The sequence below is a fragment of the Balaenoptera ricei genome, chromosome 7, assembly GCF_028023285.1.
Source record: "Balaenoptera ricei isolate mBalRic1 chromosome 7, mBalRic1.hap2, whole genome shotgun sequence".
Classification (NCBI taxonomy): Eukaryota; Metazoa; Chordata; class Mammalia; order Artiodactyla; family Balaenopteridae; genus Balaenoptera; species Balaenoptera ricei.
This window is the reverse complement of record NC_082645.1, coordinates 72,762,793-72,787,446: the sequence shown is the minus strand read 5'-3', so window position 1 is coordinate 72,787,446 and position 24,654 is coordinate 72,762,793. Positions and strand designations below refer to the sequence as shown.

Here is a 24,654-nt window from a genome sequence, read left to right as displayed (position 1 = left end):
AAAGCTTACCTTATGAGCTATATATATCTCTGAGGTTGACCCTACCCTGTTAAATGCAGCATGAGTCCAAACCTTGGCTCTTCCTTTACTAGCTGCCACTTTGGACAAGTCACACAACAGCTCCAGGTCCTCTTTCCTCATCTGTAAAGTGGAGTTACCCCTCATAGAGTTGTAGTGAGGGGTAAATGAATTTATATGGTGAAGAGCTTAAAACCATGTCTAGCACCTCGTAACTCTATGTAAGTCTGTTATTAGTTTCTACTGGGTTCATGCTATTTTTCTGTTTTCTCACTCTATTTTCTTTTGTGTATCACTTTAATAATGGGAAAAAAGTTACATTTTTTAGATGTACAGGCATACCTCAGAGATATTGTGGGTTTGCTTCCAGACCACTGCAATAAAGGAAATATCACAATAAAGTGAGTCACATGGATTTTTTGGTTTTCCAGTAATGTCTGTAAAACTTATGTTTACACTATTCTTCAGTCTATTAAGTGTGCAAGAGCATTCTGTCTTTAAAAAAAGTACATATTTTAATTTAAAAACACTTTATTTCTAAAAAATGCTAACCATCATCTGACAACTCAGGGTTGTCACAAACCTTCAGTTTGTGAAAAAGCAAAGTCTGCAAAGCGCAATCAAATGAGGTGTGCCTGTACTTTATGTCTGAGCACACTCCCAGCTGTCACCAGCTATCTCTAGCATTTAGATATTAGCTAGATTTTATGCCAAAGCAGGGATCATTTCACTTGCCCTGGATCAAAGTGCGTACACCTGACATCAGCAACCAGCCCGCAAGTGTGCGAGTGTGCACAGGGCTGGCACAGGACAGACACCCACAAGCCAACTTGAAATCCCTCACAGGTATTTCCAGACTAGCTTTTTCCATGTCCTAGAGCATTTCTGATAACTCCTCTTCTCATCAGATCAGACACCTCTAGATGAGAAACCCAGACACTAATCAGAGGATTAACATGATGAGTCATTTATCCAGGTTCATAATAAGAATGCCTTGTTCACATTATAAGTGGAATCATTCAACTGTAATCTTTAGTCCTCTCCCCTCCTCCACTGTGGTGGCGATTATAGAAAAGTAAGAGCTTCTTTCTTCTTTCCCAGAGGCGATGGAAGCGCTAATCTTTCCCACTCTCAGCCATGGCTCTCAGCTGCACATTACAATCACCTGGGGAGCCTTAAGATCTACTGATGCTTGGGCCCTACTGAATCAGAATGTCTGGTTGACGGACCCAGACATTGTTTCTTGGTTTCGTTTTATTTGTTTATTTTTGTTGCCGTTTTGTTTTTAGCTCTCCAGGTGATCCTGATTTTCAGCTAGGGTCGAGAGCCACTGACATAGATGGTTTTGTTATTTCCTCAGCACAGCCCCAAACTTGGGCCTAGCTGGATCTTCTGCAGAAAAGGGTTAATCACATCATGATGTAAAATGGAACACCTCGGGAGAAAGTATAGAGAAGTACGTTCTAGTCTAACTGCATGTGAGTCTGTTTGGGCTGAAGGAAAGTATATGTATATGAAGTAAAAAATATGTAACAGAACTGTGGTACAGGGATGGCACAGTCGACAACAATGGTGGCCGTAACAGTAACTGATGGGGATTGGGCATTTCCCATGTGCGTGCACTGTGCTAAGCATTTTACATATATCATCTCTTTTACCCCCAAGAATCCTGTGAGGTTGATGTTATCAACCCCATTTTATAGATTAAGAATCTGAGGTTCAGAAAGTAACTTGCTACACAACGGCACACACCTTCCAACTTGGGTTTTCCTCGCTCCAAAGACTATGCTGCCATTGACTGCAGGCCTCGTTGTAGGCCCAGCAGTAGAGGGTCCTGAAAACCACCAGATGGTAACTCTTGAGATAAGCAACTTCCCTTGTTCCTTATCATCCTTTTCCTGGGAACCAGGTCAAATTTTCAATTCTGGTGTGGCCTCTTGTGTGGGGGACTAAAGTACGGAAAAGCTGAGGGCTCTGGATTCATCTAGAATCCAGTATAAGTCTAGAGCCACTTGTTCTTTGGGCTTTGCAGACCAGGCATGAGGTGGGGCACCCTTTAGACTAGATTTCAGGACCTGTCTGGTATCTTGGCAGAGGGAGCTTCAGTTCGGTAAATATTGATTGCTGCACATGCTGTGAGCCAAACACTGGTGCCAGGGGTGCAAAGATGAAGAGGCATGGGCTTACCAGGCAGGACGTGGTGGGAGCACAGAGGAAGCACCTGGCCCAACCTGGTGGCTCAGGGAAGACCCAGGCTGTGCCTGGAAGGCTGAATATGAATTAGGTGATCTATGAGTCAGGGTTTAGTACAGGAAGAAACCACTCTAGGTGTTTCAAACAGAGAAATATTTAATACTGAGAACCAAACAGAGGCTTACAAAATTGATGAGCTGGAGGGGCAGAAGTCAGGGGGGTACCCCTGGGCTATTGAGTTCACGGGCCTACCACAGTAGCTATGTTCCAGAAGTTGGGATGGTGCTGCAGCAAGGGCTCTTCACACCCATGAAACTGGTGACTAGACACTGAAACAGGACATTGAGTCCAACAGCATTAAATGCCTCTTAACATTATTGCTCAAACCTTGCTGGCCAACAGCAACAGCAACAGAATGATGCCTTCTCCTTGCATCTGCCTCCAAATCTTACACAAGTGCACCTGATTGACTGAACTTATTTCAGATCAAGACCCTAGCTGCAAGGGAGTCTGAAAAAAGTAGTTTGGCAGTTCGCCATCTCTTCAAGCAAATTACTAGAAGGATAGAATGGACGCTGGAGAGGCAATCACTAGTATCCACTATAGGTAAGGAAACTGAGAAGGACTTCCTAGACAGAGGAATCAGCACAAGTAACGGGCACAAGGCCATGAAAGAGCACGATTCAAGTGGTGAACAGCTGGGCATGGCTATGCTATCAGAAGCATCTGAATCAAGGTTTTTACCTGAAAGTGCACTCACGTCTAATCAACATATTTTTGATTAATTAGATTCGTATGTACACTGTACACATGACACTCTTTCCTGTTGATACAGCGCTTGATTTATTCAACTGACTACTAGTGCAGAGGAGAAAGGAAAGGAGCAAAAAGCATGAAAAAGAATAAATAAAATTGTTAGGTAATAGTCATCCACAAAGAAAACAGAACATTAACCTTCCCCAAGCCTAATGTTGCAAACACTGTTGATTATGTGCCGAGGAGTCATCTCCCCTTTTTCCTTCCTAACAAAACCCCCGTTATTTGTTTTGTTCTGTTTTGTTGGGGAATCCACCCTTTTCTGCATAGCCCTGTGCTTCAGGAGAGGCAGGAGCTTCAGGTCAAGCCCCAAGGAGTAACACGTGATTAGTCTAACTGCTCGTGTTTCTCCCCTTCTTCTTATCAGCGTTTAGGTTACATACATGCATGGGACACAGTTCTAGCCAATAAGGCGTGGTGTGGGGTCCAGTGTGAGGTAAGTCTGTCAGGGGCTTACGGGAAAGATCTTACTCCAAAGGAGAAGTAGTCCTCTCCCCTGCTGGGTATTGTTTTGTCTGCCTGTGATGCCTACCACTGTGGGCACCATCTTGCAACCACAAAGGAGCTAAGTTGACCCAGTGAAGAAGGATGGCATTGAGGCTGCCTGAACTGTTGGCCTCCAGACTTGTTGTTATGTGGTACGATACGCTGCTTATTTTTTAATACATTTGAGTCCCTGTTTTCTTTCACTTGCAACCAAGAACATTGTAACTACTACATGCAGTCTGTACACTTAGGATGAGATCTGCCCACTTAAACTTGGCTAATGAAGTCTCTGGAGGAGATTTAAGGAGAAAAATTTATTCCCTTTTGTTTCCACCAGAAAAATTGTTGTTTATCCTTCAAGAGCATTCAAGACCCACTCAAATGTCATTTCTGTCAAGCTGAGTGCTTTGTTATTGCCTGTACTCCCACAGCCCTCCCACTACTTCTCTATTACAGCACTTTACTCATATACTCTTTCAGCAAATATTTATTGAGTGCCTATTTTGGGCTTGGTAGTGTTTTAGGCACAGGGGTTACAGTAGGAAACTAAATGCATGGAGATTCCAATCTAGTAGAAGACAGACAATGAATGAAAAAATTTTAATGTGATGACTCTTATCAAAGGGAAAGAAAAAGAATTCTTGTAAAAGAGGGGGAAATAACTACCTTGAAATTTATTTTGTTGTACTGTGATTCTCTGTTCATATGTCAGTTTTTTCCACTAGATTGTGTGTTCTTGTAACCTCACATCACCCACCACTTCCCTGGGGGATTGCATTTTCCAAAGATGGCTGCGAAAACCTCTCCCATCCCACAGGTTTTTCTGCAATGTGATCTTGCCATTCCCCATAGGGGAGGGATGTAGGAGGTCCTAAGTCTCCTCCTCTTGAATCTCAGTGGGCTTGTGACGGTTTTGACCCATGGACTGTGTTGGAAGTGATGCTCTAAAACTTCCATGGATAGGTCATAAAAGGCCGTGTAGTTTCTACCTGGGTCTCTTGGGACACTTGTTTTTTGGAAGTGCTTTTTCTTGGGACACTCCCTCTTGACACCTACATATAGATGCTCCACTTGACAGTCCCAGCTGAGTGAACCTTCAAGTCATCCCAGGTTAGGTGAAGAAGCTTCCAGATGATTCCAGCCCCCAACCTCAAGTCATTCCTAGTTGTTCAAGTCTTCCCAACTGAGGCCCCAGATGTCATGAATCAGAGACAAGCCATCCCTGCTGTGCCCTCTCCAAATTCCTGATCCACCGTATCCATGTGCATAATAAAATGCCTGTTGGTTCACACCAGTACTTTGGAGTGGTTTGTTACACAGCAGCAATGACTGGAACCCCCCAGATCTGCCTTTCTGTGAAATTTTAATCCAGTCGACAACTTTTTTTCTTTTCACCTGACCCAGTTGGTGATCAACTTATGCACTGAAGCTTGAGAACTTTCATCCATCTTACTTCCATCCCATTGAGTGTCGCTGTTGATGATATGCATGTGAAATGTCTAATCTTTTAAAACATAAATCTTCACCATTGATCTTAATATCCTGCTGCAGTGAGTTCCCCAGTTCAATTGTGTGTAGTGGGAAAAAAGTGCCTCCTTTTATCCATTTTAAACATGCTTCCTTTTCATCTCATCTTGTCCTCTTGCTCTTCCTCAAGTAAAGTGATTTCCATTTTGTGGGTACCTAGACACAGAGAACTGAGTTGAGACAATAATCTTTCTTTGGTTACCCAGAAGGCCTCGGGCGTGCTGCAACGGGGAGCAGTGGATTTTAGCTGGTGACTTAAAGGTGGTGGAACACTGTATTCTAATTAGTCACAAGTTTAGTTCCAAGCTTTCAAAAAATAGTCTAGATTCTGCAAGACACAGTAGGTGTCCTCTTGTGGTGCTGGGAAGTAGAGCACAGTAGAGAGGGAAGAGCATTGGCCAGTACATAGGCAATCCGGATTCAAGTCTCATCTTGTGAGCCAGCTGTGTGCCCTTGGGCATAACACTTAGCCTCTCTGGACCTCATTCTCCTCAACTATAGAGTGAAGAGATTCAACCAGAGGGTTCTGGAGCACCCTTTTGCCTCTAACTTTGTATGAATTCTATGTATTTGCCAGTCATTTTGAAACATCTACTACATAAATCCACGGGAAGAAAAAGTTTGTATTCTAAACAGTTTGCCATTTTAGCTTCAAAGTGGAGTTGGAGAGAACCACCACTCCCCCCTAAAAAATTTTCTAGTTTTTAGAAAACTAATGTCATCATTTTCCAAAAACACAATCCAAATTAGGCTTCAATTACCAAAAATATATCCTGCTGTGACTGTTACGTGACAGGTCTTGCAACCTGAGTCCTTTTAGTTTGGGGGTGCACCCCAGGGCTCCCATCAGCCTTGTTTTCATGAGCCTCTCAATTCTCACGGTGCCATTGCTCGATGTTTGCATGGGGACAACTCCATTCTAAGTGATGAGAGTGAATGGATGGGGTGAACTGCTGCTGCATATGGCCACCTTGGGGAGGAAAAAGAATATTGTCCCAGTGAGCAGTGCAGTAGGAACTATTCAAGTGAATCTCTAGAAATCTGAAATCTCTTCCCAATTCTTTCTCTCCCTACAGAAGAAAAAAGGCAGTTACCATGTGGGACTTGGGGAAAGCATTCAGTCTCACTCAACCTGGACTCATTTCACTAATTTTCTGGTCTGCTTAATATTTCTTCAACAGTTGTGATTCTTAGAACTTCGTGGGCTCTAACCCACTTCTTAAGCTCTGCATCCTGTTTTGTCTTACTGAATTTTCTCTTTCCAATCCCAGGTGGGTGGGGGAAATGCTTCTCATCTCTGATTTTAAAATTCATTACAGAATCTCCAGTATTGAAGTGCTACCATGCATTGAGAGGACAGATTGCTTTCACTGTCGGCTTAACAAACTCTATCAATAGCAACAAGTAGCATGACGAGGTTCTACTCAACAGAAACTTACTTGTAAGGTTAAGAAAACCCCTGCGGTCCTTAGACAAAACTTCAGGTAACAAGTAGGAGAATAACAGCAGTAAAAGTAATAAAAAATATATCTAGTGTTTAGAAGAGCTTTTTGAAAATATTCTAAAGAAGAACCCTCCCACACTTTCCTTAATAAGATATCTCATATGTGATCACACATATCCACTTCCTTATCATCAGTATCATATGCGAGGATGTTTTGACGTTTTTGTTAAGGCTTTCAAGGAAGGCTTGAAAACAACACAGCAGCATCTATAATGCATAATACTGTCAGTTGTATCAATGGGAAAACTGAAGATCATGTAGGATGAATCACTTGGTTATTATCTGCTTGTTTAAGTTATTTGGGTAAAACAAGTCAGAAGTTGTCGCTTGTTTCTTAGAGCGGTGCTACCCCTGCGAGGCTGCCTTCATGTGCTCAGTGACTCCTTGATTGTAGCTAAAAGGGGGACCCAGGGTTCCACACACCACATTCTGTTCCCCCTTCTGTCATTCCTGCTCACACTCTAGTGGGGGGATGAGTTTGAAGGCTTGTTGTCTTCAAAACCCTTCTGTCTATGTGGGCTATGCTGCATCATTGCTTGTTGCCCAAAGGCGCTCTGCAAAGATAACTTACTGCCTAAGAAAGTGGTATATACAGAACTGGTCAAGCCATGGGTTGCACTTTTTACAAAATTAATAAACAATTTTTTAAAGCAGTTTTAGGTTTACAGAAAATTGAGCAGATAGGGCTTCCCTGGTGGTGCAGTGGTTAACAATCCTCCTGCCAATGCAGGGGACATGGGTTTGATCCCTGGTCTGGGAAGATCCCACATGCCACAGAGCAACTAAGCCCATGTGCCACAACTACTGAGCTTGCGCTCTAGAGCCCGTGAGCCACAACTACTGAGCCCACGTGCCACAACTACTGAAGCCTGTGCGCCTAGAGCCTGTGCTCCACAACAAGAGAAGCCACCGCAATGAGAAGCCTGTGCACCATAACAAAGAGTGGCCCCGCTCACCACAACTAGAGAAAGCCCGCGTGCAGCAACGAAGACCCAACACAGCCAAAAATAAAGAAATAAAGAAATAAAGTAAAATAAAATTAAAAAAAAGAAAATTGAGCAGATAGTACGGAGAGTTTCCATATATCCTCTCCTTTTCCCACTCACAGTTTCTCCTTAGTGCGGTTCTTAGTTCTCTCTTAGTTCTCTTGCCTTAGTGCAGTTACAATTTATTACAATTGATGAACCAATATTCATATAGCATTACTAACTAAAGTCCATAGTTTGCATTAGGATTCGCTCTTTGTGTTCTACAGTTCCGTAGGTTTTGACAAATAATGTCATGTATCCATCAATACGGTATCCTACAGAATAGTTTCACTGCCTTAAATATCTCCTGTGTTTCACCTAATCATCACTTCCTCACCCCGCCTTGACCCTTGACCCTTGACCCCTGACTATCACATCTTTTTACTTTCTTTCCCAGAATGTCATATAGTTGGAGTCATTCAGTATGCAGCCTTTTCAGATTGGCTTCTTTTATTTAGCAATATGCACTTAAGGTTCCTTCGTGTCTTTCATGGCTTGATAACTCATTTCTTTTTTTTTTAATATCCTCTTTTTTTTAGAAGAAGAAATTACAAATAACAAAACATTAGCAAAATGAGTAGAAAGTACAGCGACTTCTCATATACTCCCCCTGCCCTCACACATGCACAGCCTTCCCCATCATCAACATCCCACACCAGAGTGGTACATTTGTTACAATAAATGGACCTACATTGACACATCGTTATCACCAACGACCGTGGATTGTATTAGGGTGCGCTGTTGGTACTGTATTCTATGGGTTGTTTTTTTTGGTAATTAATTAATTAATTTATTTATGGCTGTGTTGGGTCTTCGTTTCTGTGCGAGGGCTTTCTCTAGTTGTGGCAAGCGGGGGCCACTCTTCATCGCGGTGCGCGGGCCTCTCACTATCGCGGCCTCTCTTGTTGTGGAGCACAGGCTCCAGACGCGCAGGCTCAGTAATTGTGGCTCACGGGCCCAGTTGCTCCGCGGCATGTGGGATCTTCCCAGACCAGGGCTCAAACCCGTGTCCCCTGCATTAGCAGGCAGATTCTCAACCACTGCGCCACCAGGGAAGCCCTGGGTTTCTTTTTTGCTTCTTCTGGTTTTTTTTTTTTTTTTTTTTTTTTTTTTTTTTTTTTTTACAAAACAGCAGCAGGAAAGAAAAATGCAGGAGGCAGATGAGCCAGGCACCGGGGTTCAGATCAGAAGGGAGCAGGGAGACCAAGCTGTTACTGCAGGCTGGCCCCGGGACTCTGTCCCAGCATCCTGGGAGCACGGCAACAAGCCCTAGAAGGAGCAGAGAGTGGGTGAGGAGACGGCTGTCCCAGCTCGGTGGCGGCACCGCTCCTTGGGCGGCCACCCTGGCGGTCAGCCAGGTTGGGAGCACTTGAGGCTCCTGTGTTTGGAGGCCTGGTCTCCAAAGCACGGACCCACAGGGGCCAGGCAGAGGGAGGAGGTAGGAAGGGCCGGCACAGAAGGGCTATGAGTTCTATCTGGGTCCCCCGGGACCACGGGGCCCAGGTGGGCAGGGGCAGTCAGGACGCTTCCCTGCTTGTCAGACAATCAGCTTCTTCAGGAAGGCCTCCAGCTGGTCCTCATCCTTGATGCCCACAAACTTGTCCACCACATCCCCATTCTTGATGGCCAGCACGGTGGGCACAGCTGATACCTCATACTCTATGGAGAGGTCTGTGTGGTCATCAATATCCGCCTTGGCCATCACCACCTTTCCATGCTGCTTGGCCACCACCTTCTCTAACCTTGGCCCCAGGATCTTGCAGGGACCACATCACTGTGCATGGAAATCCACAACCACTGGTGTCTCACTGTTGACAACTCAGTCTTGAAAGTCTGGTCCATCCTGGATGTTAAAGGTCATTGTACAGACTCTGGTGGTGTATATTGACTGGGCTTGGCTGGGTGTTACTGTCAGGTTATTAGGACTGCGCTGTGGGGTCTGCAGGGCCCTGGAGGCAAGGGGCGCCCACTGACTCTGAGAGGGCTTCCTGCAGATTATGGAGGCCAGGAACCTCCCCAGGAGAAGTCGCTCAGCCATCTCCCTGCAGCGAGAGCAGAGGGGTGCACAGCGCGGCCCTCCCCACCGGTCAAGGGCACTTCTGTTCCCTATTCATTTCTTTACTCACTGCCTGCCATCCAGCTTGCACACATCCCCAGTCACCCAGTTGCCGCAGCCAATGGTATTTGTAGCTTTCCTGCCCCATGGACAACACTGGACAATTGCGAATGGAGCATCTACTGGCCAGGTACTGTGCTAGGTGCTCTGCTCCAGAAATGAGAAGCAGATGTGATCCCTACCCTCATGGGACTCACGTGATCAGTCATTCCTAATTAATACTCAGGTCCCTTGATTGCCACTGCTCCCTTTGGCAGGTTTACTTAAATGCCACTTAAATCTCCCTATTTTTGAAGACCTCTTCTTTCCTTCCCTTCCTTCTCTTCCTTCCTTCTTGCTTTCCTTCTTCCCCTCCTTCCTTCCTTCTTTCCTTCCTTCCTTTCTTCCTTTCCTTATTATACATGTCTTCTCAAGGCAACCACTTCTATACCTACAGCTTCAATTACTTTGTGTATACTCTAATGACAACACAATTTTAAATGTTGTTTTCATTTACCAGTTGTTTTTTTTTTTTGGTTTATTCCTAGGTATTTTATTCTTTTTGTTGCAATGGTAAATGGGAGTGTTTCCATAATTTCTCTTTCAGATTTTTCATCATTAGTGTATAGGAATGCAAGAGATTTCTGTGCATTCATTTTGTATCCTGCAACGTTACCATATTCATTAATTAGCTCTAGCAGTTTTCTGGTGGCAGTTTTAGGATTCTCTATGTATAGCATCATGTCTTCCGCAAACAGTGACGGTTTTACTTCTTCTTTTCCAATTTGTATTCCTTTTATTTCTTTTTCTTCTCTGATTGCCGTGGCTAGGACTTCCAGAACTATGTTGAATAATAGTGGTGAGAGTGGACATCCTTGTCTCATTCCTGATCTTAGAGGAAATGCTTTCAGTTTTTCACCATTGAGAATGATGTTTGCTGTGGGTTTGTCATATATGGCCTTTATTATGTTGAGGTAGGTTCCCTCTATGCCCACTTTCTGGAGAGTTTTTATCATAAATGGGTGTTGAATTTTGTCAAAAGCTTTTTCTGCATCTATTGAGATGATCATATGGTTTTTATTCTTCAATTTGTTAATATGGTGTATCACATTGATTGATTTGCGTATATTGAAGAATCCTTGCATCCCTGGGATAAATCCCACTTGATCGTGGTGTATGATCCTTTTAATGTGTTGTTGGATTCTGTTTGCTAGTATTTTGTTGAGGATTTTTGCATCTATATTCATCAGTGATATTGGTCTGTAATTTTCTTTTTTTGTAGTGTCTGTCTGGTTTTGGTATCAGGGTGATGGTGGCCTCATAGAACGAGTTTGGGAGTGTTCTTTCCTCTGCAATTTTTTGGAAGAGTTTGAGAAGGATAGTGTTAGCTCTTCTCTAAATGTTTGATAGAATTCACCTGTGAAGCCATCTGGTCCTGGACTTTTGTTTGTTGGACGATTTTTAATCGCAGTTTCAATTTCATTACTTGTGATTGGTCTGTTCATATTTTCTGTTTCTTCCTGGTTCAGTCTTGGAAGGTTATACCTTTCTAAAAATTTGTCCATTTCTTCCAAGTTGTCCATTTTATTGGCATAAAGTTGCTTGTAGTAGTCTCTTAGGATGCTTTGTATTTCTGCGGTGTCTGTTGTAACTTCTCCTTTTTCATTTCTGATTTTATTGATTTGAGTCCTCTCCCTCTTTTTCTTGATGAGTCTGGCTAATGGCTTATCAATTTTGTTTATCTTCTCAAAGAACCAGCTTTTAGTTTTATTGATCTTTGCTATTGTTTTCTTTGTTTCTATTTCATTTATTTCTGCTCTGATCTTTATGATTTCTTTCCTTCTGCTAACTTTGGGTTTTGTTTGTTCTTCTTTCTCTAGTTTCTTTAGGTGTAAGGTTAGATTGTTTACTTGAGATTTTTCTTGTTTCTTTAGGTAGGCTTGCATAGCTATAAACTTCCCTCTTAGAACTGCTTTCGCTGCATCCCATAGGCTTTGGGTCGTCGTGTTTTTATTGTCATTTGTCTCTAGGTATTTTTTTATTTCCTCTTTGATGTCTTCAGTGATCTCTTGGTTATTTAGTAACGTATTGTTTAGCCTCCATGTGTTTGTCTTTTTTACGTTTTTTTCCCTGTAATTCATTTCTAATCTCATAGCGTTGTGGTCAGAAAAGATGCTTGATATGATTTCAATTTTTTTAAATTTACTGAGGCTTGATTTGTGACCCAAATTGTGATCTATCCTGGAGAATGTTCCGTGCGCACTTGAGAAGAACGTGTAATCTGCTGTTTTTGGATGGAATGTCCTATATATATCAATTAAATCTATCTGGTATATTGTGTCATTTAAAGCTTCTGTTTCCTTATTTATTTTCATTTTGGATGATTTGTCCATTGGCGTAAGTGAGGTGTTAAAGTCCCCCACTATGATTGTGTTACTGTCAATTTCCTCTTTTATAGCTGTTAGCAGTTGCCTTATGTATTGAGGTGCTCCTGTGTTGGGTGCATATATATTTATAATTGTTATATCTTCTTCTTGGATTGATCCCTTGATCATTATGTAGTGTCCTTCCTTGTCTCTTGTAACATTCTTTATTTTAAAGTCCATTTTATCTGATATGAGTATAGCTACTCCAGCTTTCTTTTGATTTCCATTTGCATGGAATATCTTTTTCCATCCCCTCACTTTCAGTCTGTATGTGTCCCTAGGTCTAAAGTGGGTCTCTTGTAGACAGCATATATATGGGTCTTGTTTTTGTATCCATTCAGCCAGTCTATGTCTTTTGGTTGGGGCATTTAATCCATTCACGTTTAAGGTAATTATCGATATGGATGTTCCTATGACCATTTTCTTAATTGTTTTGGGTTTGTTTTTGTAGGTCCTTTTCTTCTCTTGTGTTTCCCACTTAGAGAAGTTCCTTTAGCATTTGTTGTAGAGCTGGTTTGGTGGTGCTGAATTCTCTTAGCTTTTGCTTGTCTCTAAAGCTTTTGATTTCTCCATCAAATCTAAATGAGATCCTTGCCGGGTAGAATAATCTTGGTTGTAGGTTCTTCCCTTTCATCACTTTAAGTATATCATGCCACTCCCTTCTGGCTCGCAGAATTTCTGCTGAGAAATCAGCTGTTAACCTTATGGGAGTTCCCTTGTATGTTATTTGTCGTTTTTCCCTCGCTGCTTTCAATAATTTTTCTTTGTCTTTAATTTTTGCCACTTTGATTACTATGTGTCTCGGCATGTTTCTCCTTGGGTTTATCCTGTATGGGACTCTCTGCGCTTCCTGGACTTGGGTGGCTATTTCCTTTCCCATGTTAGGGAAGTTTTCGACTATAATCTCTTCAAATATTTTCTCTGGTCCTTTCTCTCTCTCTTCTCCTTCTGGGACCCCTGTAATGTGAATGTTGTTGTGTTTAATGTTGTCCCAGAGGTCTCTTAGGCTGTCTTCATTTCTTTTCATTCTTTTTTCTTTAGTCTGTTCCGCAGCAGTGAATTCCACCTTTCTGTCTTCCAGGTCACTTATCCGTTCTTCTGCCTCAGTTATTCTGCTATTGATTCCTTCTAGTGTAGTTTTCATTTCAGTTATTGTATTGGTCATCTCTGTTTGTTTGTTCTTTAATTCTTCTAGGTCTTTGTTAATCATTTCTTGCATCTTCTCAATCTTTGCCTCCATTCTTATTCCGAGGTCCTGGATCATCTTCACTATCATTATTCTGAATTCTTTTTCTGGAAGGTTGCCTATGTCCACTTCATTTAGTTGTTTTTCTGGGTTTTTTTCCTGTTCCTTCATCTGGTACATAGCCCTCTGCCTTTTCATCTTCTCTATCTTTCTGTAACTGTGGTTTTTGGTCCACAGGCTGCAGGATTGTAGTTTTTCTTGCTTCTGCTGTCTGCCCTCTGGTGGTTGAGGTTATCTAAGAGGTTTGATGGGAGGCTCTGGTGGTGGGTAAGAGCTGACTCGTTAATCATGTTTTTAAAAATGCTTTCACAGCAAAATCTAGGCTGGTGTTTGATCAAACATACGGGTATCGTAGCCTAGACAAGTTGACACATAAAATTAACCATCACAAAGGCAAATCCATTTCCCTGGGCAGGAGAAGGTCCTGATTACCACTGTAGCATATTGTATTATTAAATTGATTTACTTAGTAAAGAAGATAGTTCCTCAAATTTAAATATACGTAGGACCTTCTTTGCAGTCAGAGACTAACCCACTTTGGGTATTATCGTCAGGTTTTTATGATGAGAGTTGTCTGAATCTAAGAAATTTTTATTCTATACAATTAAAAAAATGTTACTTAATAAACTGAACTACATTGGATGATACAAAAAGAACAATAGACAGCATGTGGACAAAGAAGTTTTTGAAGTGCCTATGACAATTAATATCTATTGCTATTATGTTTCAAAAAACACTTGGGTTTTTACAATATAAAACTATTATTAAACTTCAAAGCCCTATATTCTTGAGGCTAAAAGAAATCATTTCTATTAAGTTTATTTTTTTGAATCTTCTTCCAAACCATTGTGGTTATTCTCCAAATACATGTTATGCATTAAATTTAGGTGTCCAAAATTCTAATAAAACTCTGGTGGATAGTTGGTAAAACTTTGTATATCAGTTTGCACACATTTTCTTTGCTGACTTCAATATAGGTCTAGTATGTTTTAAATATGAGAAAATACGTTTAATTACCCTTCCTAGGAAATAACCCAGCAGGTATGTGTGTGTTTGCATGTGTGTGTGTATGTATGTATGTGTGCGTGTTGGGGTATTGTCCATCAATCCCGAAACTATGTGAATTAGTCTACAATACACTACAAAATTCAAAAATTCCTTTTTTTTCAATATAAGAAGTTGTGGAAACATAAAACATTTCTAGATTACCTTTGACTATGTATTATTACTGCTTCCAGAGGCTATAGCACCAGAGGCTGAAAGCACATTTACACACACACACGCATGCACACACATCCTCATACACACAGCCACATCATATAGCTGTGATGTTGGAATGATGTTATACTCTCTCTGACTTGACCTGAAATGACTTAAAAAGGCTCAGTTAGACGAAAACAAAATAAATCCAAAGTCTAATTGTCAATATTGTGACATAAATAAAATCTGGTGGTGTGTTTTAGATAAAATCTCAAAAGCCAGTGACTCCATGTATTTTCCCTTTCATTACTCTTTGCTATTAAGCCTACGAGAAAAAAATGCCTATTGTGCCCTCTCTTTCTCTCTAATAGCCAATACTGATGTTTTGATGGTCCTGGGGTTATATAGAAAATCAATTCCAAAAGGGAAGAAGCTGGAAAAGTAGCTGATAAATATAATTAAACATTATTTCCATTTTATTGTATATGTATATATTCTTGATTCATGATAATAGTAATTACCACAGTGTATTCAGAAAGATTAAATTAATCAATATTTATAAAGCACTTACAACTATTCATGGCACATTGGTGTTTTAAAAGAACAAAAGGCAGGTTGTCTTTAAAGAGGGCAGCCAGCAATCCCTTCCCTCTTTGTACAGACATGCTGTTCTAACCATCTATGAGGTAGAGTCTGTTTTCCTCTTTGAAGATATGTATGTTCCTAACTGAACCACTGGGCTCTTTTACTCATTTATTGACATTAAGAAATAATTAGGAATTATTCCATTTAGTTGGATATAACATAAACAAACGATATCATTTTTCAATAAAAGAGCATGTTACATTCTACTGCCACCGACTCTAGGTCACAATCTGTGTTGACATAGAGTAGCAAAAAAACGGGGAGGGAAGATAAATTGGATATAGCTATGTTTATGGTGGTGAAACAATAGAAGTCACTGAACTTCTGTAATTAGAATTGGAAGTACACCTCCTTCTGGCTTAGGAATGACCAGATGTTAGGATTACTCTTAGGAAACACCGAAACATTTTATTTGGGGTAAGCATCTCTTTTATAGTGTACCCAAATAATGCACTAGATGTCTATCAATTAAGCACAGCTGGTGTCAACCTGAAGCAGAAGTAAAATCAATGGAGATACATCATTAGCACACATCCAAAACCAATGCAATTAGAATATTTCATTTCTCAATCTTGTTTGGTCTGTAGGACATTGCAAGCCCAAACAAAGCAAATTCAACTCTATGAATTGTTACGGAAAGCTGAATTTACCCATGAGGTTGCCACTCAGTTGTGAGCAAATTGACACCAAAGGAATTTTCAAAGATTGCAATGAAAGGGTATGATAAATACTGGACAGAAAGGCAGCAAAATCTTTACAGTGGTTTGATTGTGGATGATTACTTTTTCTCAATCTCTCTATTTTCCTCAGAGAATATAAAATACATATACTTTTTTTTTTTTTTTAATTAAAAGAAAACCACGAGAAGAAGCTGAAAATAAAGCAATGTAACTACAGGTGCAAAATTAAAAACTGAGTGGAGTCTATGTTGATTTTATTTTTATTTTGGCTTTCTTGGACTATTACATATAGTTATATATAATTTGTGTGTATATATTCATGTATGTATACATGCATTTGCTTACAGCTGTCTATTTTTGTTACTTGATATCAAATATTGTCATTACGAAAAATATTGCTTGGGAAAAAACAAAGCTGAATAAGAATGAGCTTGAGGGATAATTTTGAGTAACAGTAAGATAAAGACGAATTTAACTATTCCTTCTTGGTCTTAAGTCAAAGAGAAATTTGGAGAGGAGGTGGCAGAAAAGTGGGTATTCAGGAGAAAAATATATCTGCTATAGCAATACAAACTACTATAACGATACAAACTACTGTAGCAGTAAAAACTAGCCTTTGTTCATCAACAATTCCAAATTCCAAAATTGTAAACTTTCTTTCTCCATAAAATGTTAATAAATATATTCGTTTTTCTGACTCTGACCAAATAACTGGAGAAGATGGAATTTTTAAAAAATATATTAATAATATAATAAAATTTACTGCTAACTGTAAACTTATTAAGATCTCTCCCACAGTTGAGAAACAAAATAATCTCTACATTTTCTGAGTTTGTCAATTTAATCATTTTTTTAAATAGCATTTACAGAAATACATAAATTATGAATATCTTTATATCTTGCTTTATACTTTTTTTAGTTTACAGCACTATACTTCTGACAATTTTATAAATTATTGACAGGAAGCAGAAATAAATCTATAACATTAATTCTTTTTTCTTAGTTTTGCTGATTTCATTCTGATATATGTGCTAGGGATTGTGGTGTCTATTTGTGTTGCCACTGAGTGACAACCTAACTTTGACCTACTTATAATGAAACGTCGTGTTGTCACTCAGGCTCAAGAAGCCATTAAAATTTGACAGCATTGCCTCCTGTCAGGTTTTCCTAAATTCGACTGAACAAAACATCTACCAGAATCATGAGTTTGTTTCACAATTTTTTTAAAATGACATCTTAACTAATGAAAAGTAACCTGTTGAATTTCAGTTCTGGCCCTCCACAAACTAAAGGTCAGCCTATTAAGAATTTTCTTATTGACAAGGCAGCTTTGCTTCTTAAGGATACATCATCATAGCAAAATAAGGTAGTTTGGAAAAAGAAAAACATCAGTTCATCATAAGCCCTGAACTTTGGCTTAGTTTATTTTTTTTTCTAGGATTGTGGTTTTCTGTCCAATAATCCATTAAATCGGAAAAGGAAAGCAAATACAAGTCATAACATGAAGCTAAAGAGAAGTTTTCAAGTAATTTAATTATGTTTATAACACAGATCCTAAAATTGCAGGTATTCATAATTACAATCTAAACACAATACTGCAAGCTTGATCTTGTTCATTTTAGAAGATATTTAAGGATATAAACAAGGTCGGTATATCAAAGAAGAAGTGATGTGTCAAATGGATAAAATGAGTTTAAAAAAGAGCAATTTAAATAAATTTGCCATTCTTAAGGATCAAAGAAAGATGAAGGAAGTCACAATGGGTGTCTGGGAATCATAAACTAAACTACAGTTTTTATTCATTCATTAGTCTCATATTTTTAAACATAAAAGAACTAGAGAGAGAAACAAAGGGTATCTGACTTAATTCCTCAAGTAGCATTTTAAAATGCTTTTCCCACTGAGACTTCAAATTTAACTTAATATTTTCTGGGATTTGCCTTTGAATATGTCTAAATGGCACAAATAAAATAAAATATAAGAAAGTAAAAAAAAAATGAAAAAGCTATCAAAAATTTTAAATGTATTCTTTCTAACAATAGCTATATAAATAGAATATATTAATGAGCTATAAATTTAAAAATCCACCATACAAACTATTGTATTGCTTTAGCAACCAATTTAAAGTTAGTGGGGAGAGGGTATGTTAAATCATGCCATATTTGACAAAAGATGATAGCATTACTAAACAAAAACTAATTTGAATTTAGAATTAAAAAGAGAAAATGTTTCTTTGATAACAAATATGCAATTATTATAGCCTTGGCAACTGGGTGGGAAAATAATTCTACTTTTCTTGAAGTATAGTTCACTTGCAATATAATATTAGTTTTAATTGCACAATATAGTGATTCAATATTTTAATATGGATTATACAGAGTTATTACAATATTATTGACTATATTCCCTGGGCTGAAAATGACTTACCTGTGACTTATTTTATAACTAGTAGTTTGTATCTCTTAATCCCCTTAACCTATTTTGACCATCCCCACAAACCACTCTCCTTTGGCAAACACTAGTTTGTTCTTAGTATCTATAAGTCTATTTCTGTTTTGTTATATTTGTTCATTGGTTGTATTTTTAGGTTACACATATAAGTGAAAACATAGTATTTGTCTTTTTTTGTATGTATTTGTCTTTATTTCACTTAGCACAATACCCTCTAGGTCCATCCATTGTTGCAAATGACAACGTTTCATGCTTTTTTATGGCTGAGTACACACACACACACACACACACACACACCCCACTTCTTCTTTATCCATTTATTTATCAATGGATATTTAGGTGGTTTCCATATCTTGGCTGTTGTAAATAATCCTTCAATGAACGTAAGGGTGAATATATCTTTTCACATTAGTGTTTCATCTTCTTTGGATAAATACCCAGAAGTGGAATTGCTGGATCATATGGTAGTTCTATTTTGAACTTTTTGAGGAACCCCCATAGTGTTTTCCAGAAGCTGCACCCATTTACATTCCCAACAACAGGAAGTTTCCCCTTTCTCCACATCCTCACAAACACTTTTTAGTTGTTGTCTTGATGATGATAATTCTGGCAGGTGTAAGGTAATATATGATTTGCACTTCCCTGATGATTAGTGATGTTGAAGATCTTTTCATGTGTTTGTTGGCCATCTGTATATCTTCTTTGGCAAATGCCTATTCAGGTCCTCAGCCCATTTTTAAATCAGATTATTTGTTGTTTTCATATTGAGTTATATGAGTTATTTATATATTTTGAGTATTAACCTCTTATCAAAAATATCATTTGCAAATATCTTCTCCTCTTCAGTAGAATGCCTTTTCATTTTGTTGATGGTTTCCTTTGCCATCCCAAAGCTTTTTCATTTGATGTGGTCCCATTTGTTTATTTTTGCTTTTGTTGTCTTTGCCCAAGAAGAGGGATCCAAAAAAATTTTGCTATCATCAATGTCAAACAGTGTAAAACCTGTGTTTTTTGTTTATTTCTGAAAGTTTTATGGCTTCAGGTCTTACATTGATGTATTTATCCACTTCAGGTTTATTTTTCTATATGGTGTGCGAAAATGGTCCAGTTTCATTCTTTTACATGTAGCTGTCCAGTTTTCCCATCACCACTTATTGAAGCGATGGTCTTTTCCCCACTGTATGTTCTTGCCTACTTTGTCATTGATTAATTTACCATATATGAGTGGGTTTATTTCTGGACTCTCTATTCTGTTCCATTGATTTATGTGTCTATTTTTATGTTCCAGTATCATACTGTTTTGATTACCATAGCTTTGTATGGATAGTATAGTTTGAAGTCAGGGAGCATGATAATATTCTCTTATGATTGTTTGCATTCTGTGATATCAGTTGTAACTTCTCCTCTCTAATTTCTAACTTTATATATTTGGGTGCTCTCTCTTTTATTCTTGATGAGTCTGGCTAAATGTTTGTTAATTTTGTTTATCTTTTAAAACAAACAGCTCTTAGTGCCATTGATCTTTTCCGTTGTTTTTTGGGTCTCTATTTCATTTATTCCCTCTCTGATCTTTATTAATTCTTTCCTTGTACTAACTTTGGGCTTTGTTTGTTATTTTTCTAATTCCTTTAGGTATAAAGTTAGGCTGTTTATTTGACATTTTTTTTGTTTCTTGAGGTAGGCCTTTATCTCTATAACCTTCCCTCTTAGAACTGCATTTGCTGCATCCCATAGATTTTAGAAAGTTGTGTTTCTATTTTCATTTGTCTCAGTATGTTTCTTTATTTCCTCTTTGATTTCTTCATTAACCCATTTTTTGGGTAGTATGTTGTTTAGTCTCCAAATGTATTGTTTCTAGTTTTCTACTTGTAGTTGATTTCTAGTTTCATACCATTGTGCTCAGAAAAGATGCTTTGATATGATTTCAATCTTCTTAAATTTACTGAGACTTGTTTTGGGGCCTAGTGTGTGATTTGTTGTGGAGAATGTTCCATGTACACTTGAAAAGAATGTATATTCTGCTCTTTTTGGATGAAATGTTTTGTAGATATCTGTTAAGTTCATTTGGTCTAATATGGTATTTAAAGCCAATGTTTCTTTATTGATTTTCTGTCTGGATGATCTATCCATTGATGTAAGTGGGGCATTAAGTCCCCTACTATTATTGTATTACTGTCAATTTCTGCCTTTATTAATATTTCCTTTATATATTTACATGCTCCTATGTTAAGTGCATATATGCTTAAGAATGTTCTATCCTCTTCCTGGTTTGACTTTTATTGTTATGTAATGCCCTTCCTTGTCTTTTGTTATAGTGTCCATTTTAAAGTCTATTTTGTCTGATATGAGTATTGCTATCTCATCTTTCTTTTTTGTTTCCATTTGCATGGAACATCATTTTGCATCCCTTCACTTTCAGTCTGTGTGTGTCTTTAGCTCTGAAGTAGGCAGCATAAAAATGGGTCTTGTTTTCTTTTTTTCCCATTCATCCACCCTATGTCTTTTGATTGAGGCATTCAGTCCATTTACATTTAAAGTTATTGTTGATATGTATGTACTCAGTGCCATTTTGTTACTTTTTATCTGGTCGTTTCTGTAGTTCTTTGGTCTTTTTTCTTCTTTTTTTAGTCTCTTCCCTTGTGGTTTGATGATTTTCTTTAGCGTTAGTTTTGAGTTCCTTTCCCTTGTTTTTCTGTGTATGTATGGTAGGTTTTTGATTTGTGGTTGTGGTTACCATGAGAAAGATAGATAGATAGATAGATAGATAGATAGATGATAGATTTGCTTTAAGTTGATAGTCATTTACACTTAAACCTGTTCTAAAGCTTTACATTTTTTACCCTACCCTCCACATTTTGTTTTTGATGTCATATTGTGCATCTTTTTTGTGGGTCCCTTTACTACTTAATGTAGTTATAATTGAATTTGTCACTTTTGTCTTTTTACCTTCATATTATCTTTTTAAGTGGTTGATCCAATGCCTTTACTATATATTTGCTTTTAGCAGTGAGATTTTTTTTCTTTTATATATTTTCATATTTCTAGTTGTGGTCTTTTATTTCCTCTTGGACAAGTTTCTTTAACATTTCTTGTAAGGCTGGTTTACTAGTGATAAGGTATTTTAGTTTTTGCTTGTCTGGGAAACTCTTTACAGCTCCTTCAATTCTGAATGATAAACTTGCTGAATATCCTTGAGACTTGTTCTGTGGCCTTGCATGTGATCTACATGGACAGTGTTCCATGTGTCTTTGGTTTTTCCTTCAGGACTTCAAATATATTTTGCCATTCCCTTCAGGCCAGAGTTTCTGCTGAAAAATCAGCTGATAGCCTTATGGGAGTTCCCTTGTATGTGACTTTTTGTTTTTCTCTTGCCATTTTAAAATACTCTCTTTATCCCTTACTTCTAACACTTTAAACATGATGTGTCTTTGTGTGGATCTCTTTGGTTTTATCTTGTATAGGACTCTCTGTGCTTCCTGGACTGGGGATCTGTTTTCTTCCACAGATTAGGAAAGTTTTCAACTATTATTTCATCAAATATGTTTTCTACTTTCTCTCTCTCTTGTCCTCTTGGGACCCTATAATGTGAATATTAATACATTTGATGTTTTCCCATAGGTTCCTTAAACTAGTCTCAAATTTTTTTAATTCTTTTGTCTTTTTGCTCTTCTGACTGGGTGATTTCCACTATTCTGTATTCCAAGTTGCTTATATGATCTTCTGTATCATCTAATCTGCTAATGATTCACTCTAGTGTATTTTTCATTTCAGTTATTGTATTCTTCAGCTCTGATTGGTTCTTTCTTATATTTTCTATTTGTTGTTGATGTTCTCATTCTGTTCCTTCATTCTTCTCCTGAGTTCAGTAAGCGTTTTTATGACTGTTGGTTTGAACTCTTTATCAGGTTAATTACTTACCTCCATTTCATTAAGGTTTTATTTATGGGGTTTTATCTTGTTCTTTCCTTTGGAAAAGGTTCCTCTGTTTTCTCATTTTGTTTGACTTTCTGTGTTTTTTTCTATGAATTAGGCAAAACAGCTTCAGTCTTGAAGGTGAATTCTTATGTAGGACTGTACCTATGCACCACGTGTGCTCAATGGTTTTGGTGGGAGGGCTGGAGCTGAAGCAGGTGTGGGTCAGAGCCTCTTCCAGGGTATGCTGGGGGCCATCACCTTGGGGTGGGGGCTGGATCCAGAGCTTGGTATGGGCTGGCGGTTATATTAGGGTGGTCTTTGCAGGCTAGCTAGATTATGAGGTGTTTTTCATTCTGCTTCCTCTGTGCTGGAACTCGGGATAGTAAGTTTGTGTGCAAGCCCTTTCAGAGCGCTGTCTCTGGTCCTATAGCTCTCCAGCTCTCCCAGTCATAAGCCCCACTAGTTTTCAAAACCAGTTAAGGGGGCTTATCTTTCCAGTGCCAGTCCCCAAGTCTGGGGTACTCAATGTGTGCTCAATCCCCTCACTCCTTAGGTAGGACCTCCAAATGTGTGATATCCCCTCTGTTTATGGGTTATCTGCTGGAGGTGTGGGTCTTTACTCGATTGTGTTTCTGCCCCTCCTACCCATCTCAATATGTTTTTCTCTTTATATTCTTAATTGTAGAAAAGTTGTTCTGCTAGACTTCAGGTTGTTCTCAGAAAATTGTTCTGTATGTAGTTGTAGTTTTGGTGTGTCTTGGGCAGGAGGTGCAGTCAGGATCTTCCTACTCCACCATCTTTGTCCCACCTCTGGGAATGTGATTTGAAATCCTCACCAAACATAACACTGAGAGAAGATTTTTGGATAATTGCTTACTGTGAGTTGTATTTTTTTTAATAGCCAAGATTTTCCAGAGGTTCCCCACAGTCCATGCTGGTTCTTAATATTCATAAAATGTTTGTCTTATGCAATTACACTCCTAAAGTATACTTTTCTGATACTAAGTATACCTCCAATGCCCCTTGTAAACTATTCCTATATTACAGGTGTTCTTCTGAGTATAGAGAGTATCCAGATGGGAAAGACCTAGTCCTGACAGCACCACAGGATTAAGAAGAACTGGTAGGGCTAGTCATTTAGGAAAGCAATTCTGGTTACTCAGAGGAAATTTATGTAAGGGTGCAGGGTTTAAAGCAGAGAAAACAATTAGAAGGATACTACTGGAGAAAATGTAAAGATTTGGTGATTATTTGATTGTGTTGTATAAGATGAGAGGGAGGGAAAATGGGTCAAATATAAGTAACTTTCAAGGTTTCAAGATTTGGTGTCTAAGGGTAAATGATGTTGTGATTCATGATGTCAAACACAAAAGAGAAAAGAAGTAGTTGGAGATTTAAAATGACTAGATTCAATTTGGGGTATGTTGAATCTGAAGTATCTCCAGAATATCCAGCAAATAAGACATTATGAAGAAAATAAGCATATAAGTATGTGGTCTGCCTATCAACATATAAAGAGAGATTGTGTGGGAACATGGGCCTAAGTACATTCTTGAGGTATAGAATTTTAATGAGAAATTGTAATCATTGTTTGTGAGAAACTTAGATTTTAAACATAGGCTAATATCAACCTAACTTTTTTCTATAGAATTGGTGAACTTAGCCAGTATCTACATTTACATTCATGAAAGAAGTGAATCAACTTAATGGAGGCCAGATATATATTAAGTTCACTTATACTTTGAAAAGAATACCTCATAAGGAAAGTAAGGGTCAACTGATTTTGGAAATTGTCATGCTCCATGTATGCCATTGCCAATATATTAGAATTACCTTCAGTTTTTTATATCTTTTAGCAAAATGCTGCACATATAGCATGGTGTGCTAAACAAATATTAGTTGATATCTTAAAGGGAATAGGCACTACTTAAGGGTAAAAGAATGTCGCTATTGGTTTTAACAAAAGGGGTGATATTTTATTCAGGTTTGAAAGATGAGTAGCCTTTTGCAAGCAGAAAAGAAAGCTGTAAATGGGTTGTAGTAGACATTTTAAGCAGGGGGAAGACAATGTCCAAAAACATGGAGTAGCATTTGCACATTTTGGAATGATATTATATGTATCATGTTTGCTATATAGGGTACAAAAATGAAATAATATTCTCCAGAGAGGTAATTGAATAATCATATTGTGAAGAACCTTACATTCCATGTTAAGAGATAAGCCCTCTGGCTATTTATTCTTTGGCTAATGAAGAGCCAATGGTGCTATTACATTTTCCCCAGAGGAATTAAATGATCTGATTTGATTTTCTAGAAGTTAACCCTCCTAACAGTGGGAAAAGTCAACATGTGTATAAACAGATTTGCAGCAAGAGAGCAGTTGGCATATTAGCAATGGGAAATGATAAGAAGAAGATCTCATGT

At 38.5% G+C, this 24,654-nt stretch overlaps 1 pseudogene; it reads right to left on the bottom strand.

The window, feature by feature from the left end:
* Nucleotides 1-9,109: 9,109 nt before the first annotated feature.
* On the bottom strand, nt 9,110-9,762 carry LOC132368788 (thioredoxin, mitochondrial-like; annotated as a pseudogene).
* Between the last annotated feature and the right edge of the window lie 14,892 nt (nt 9,763-24,654).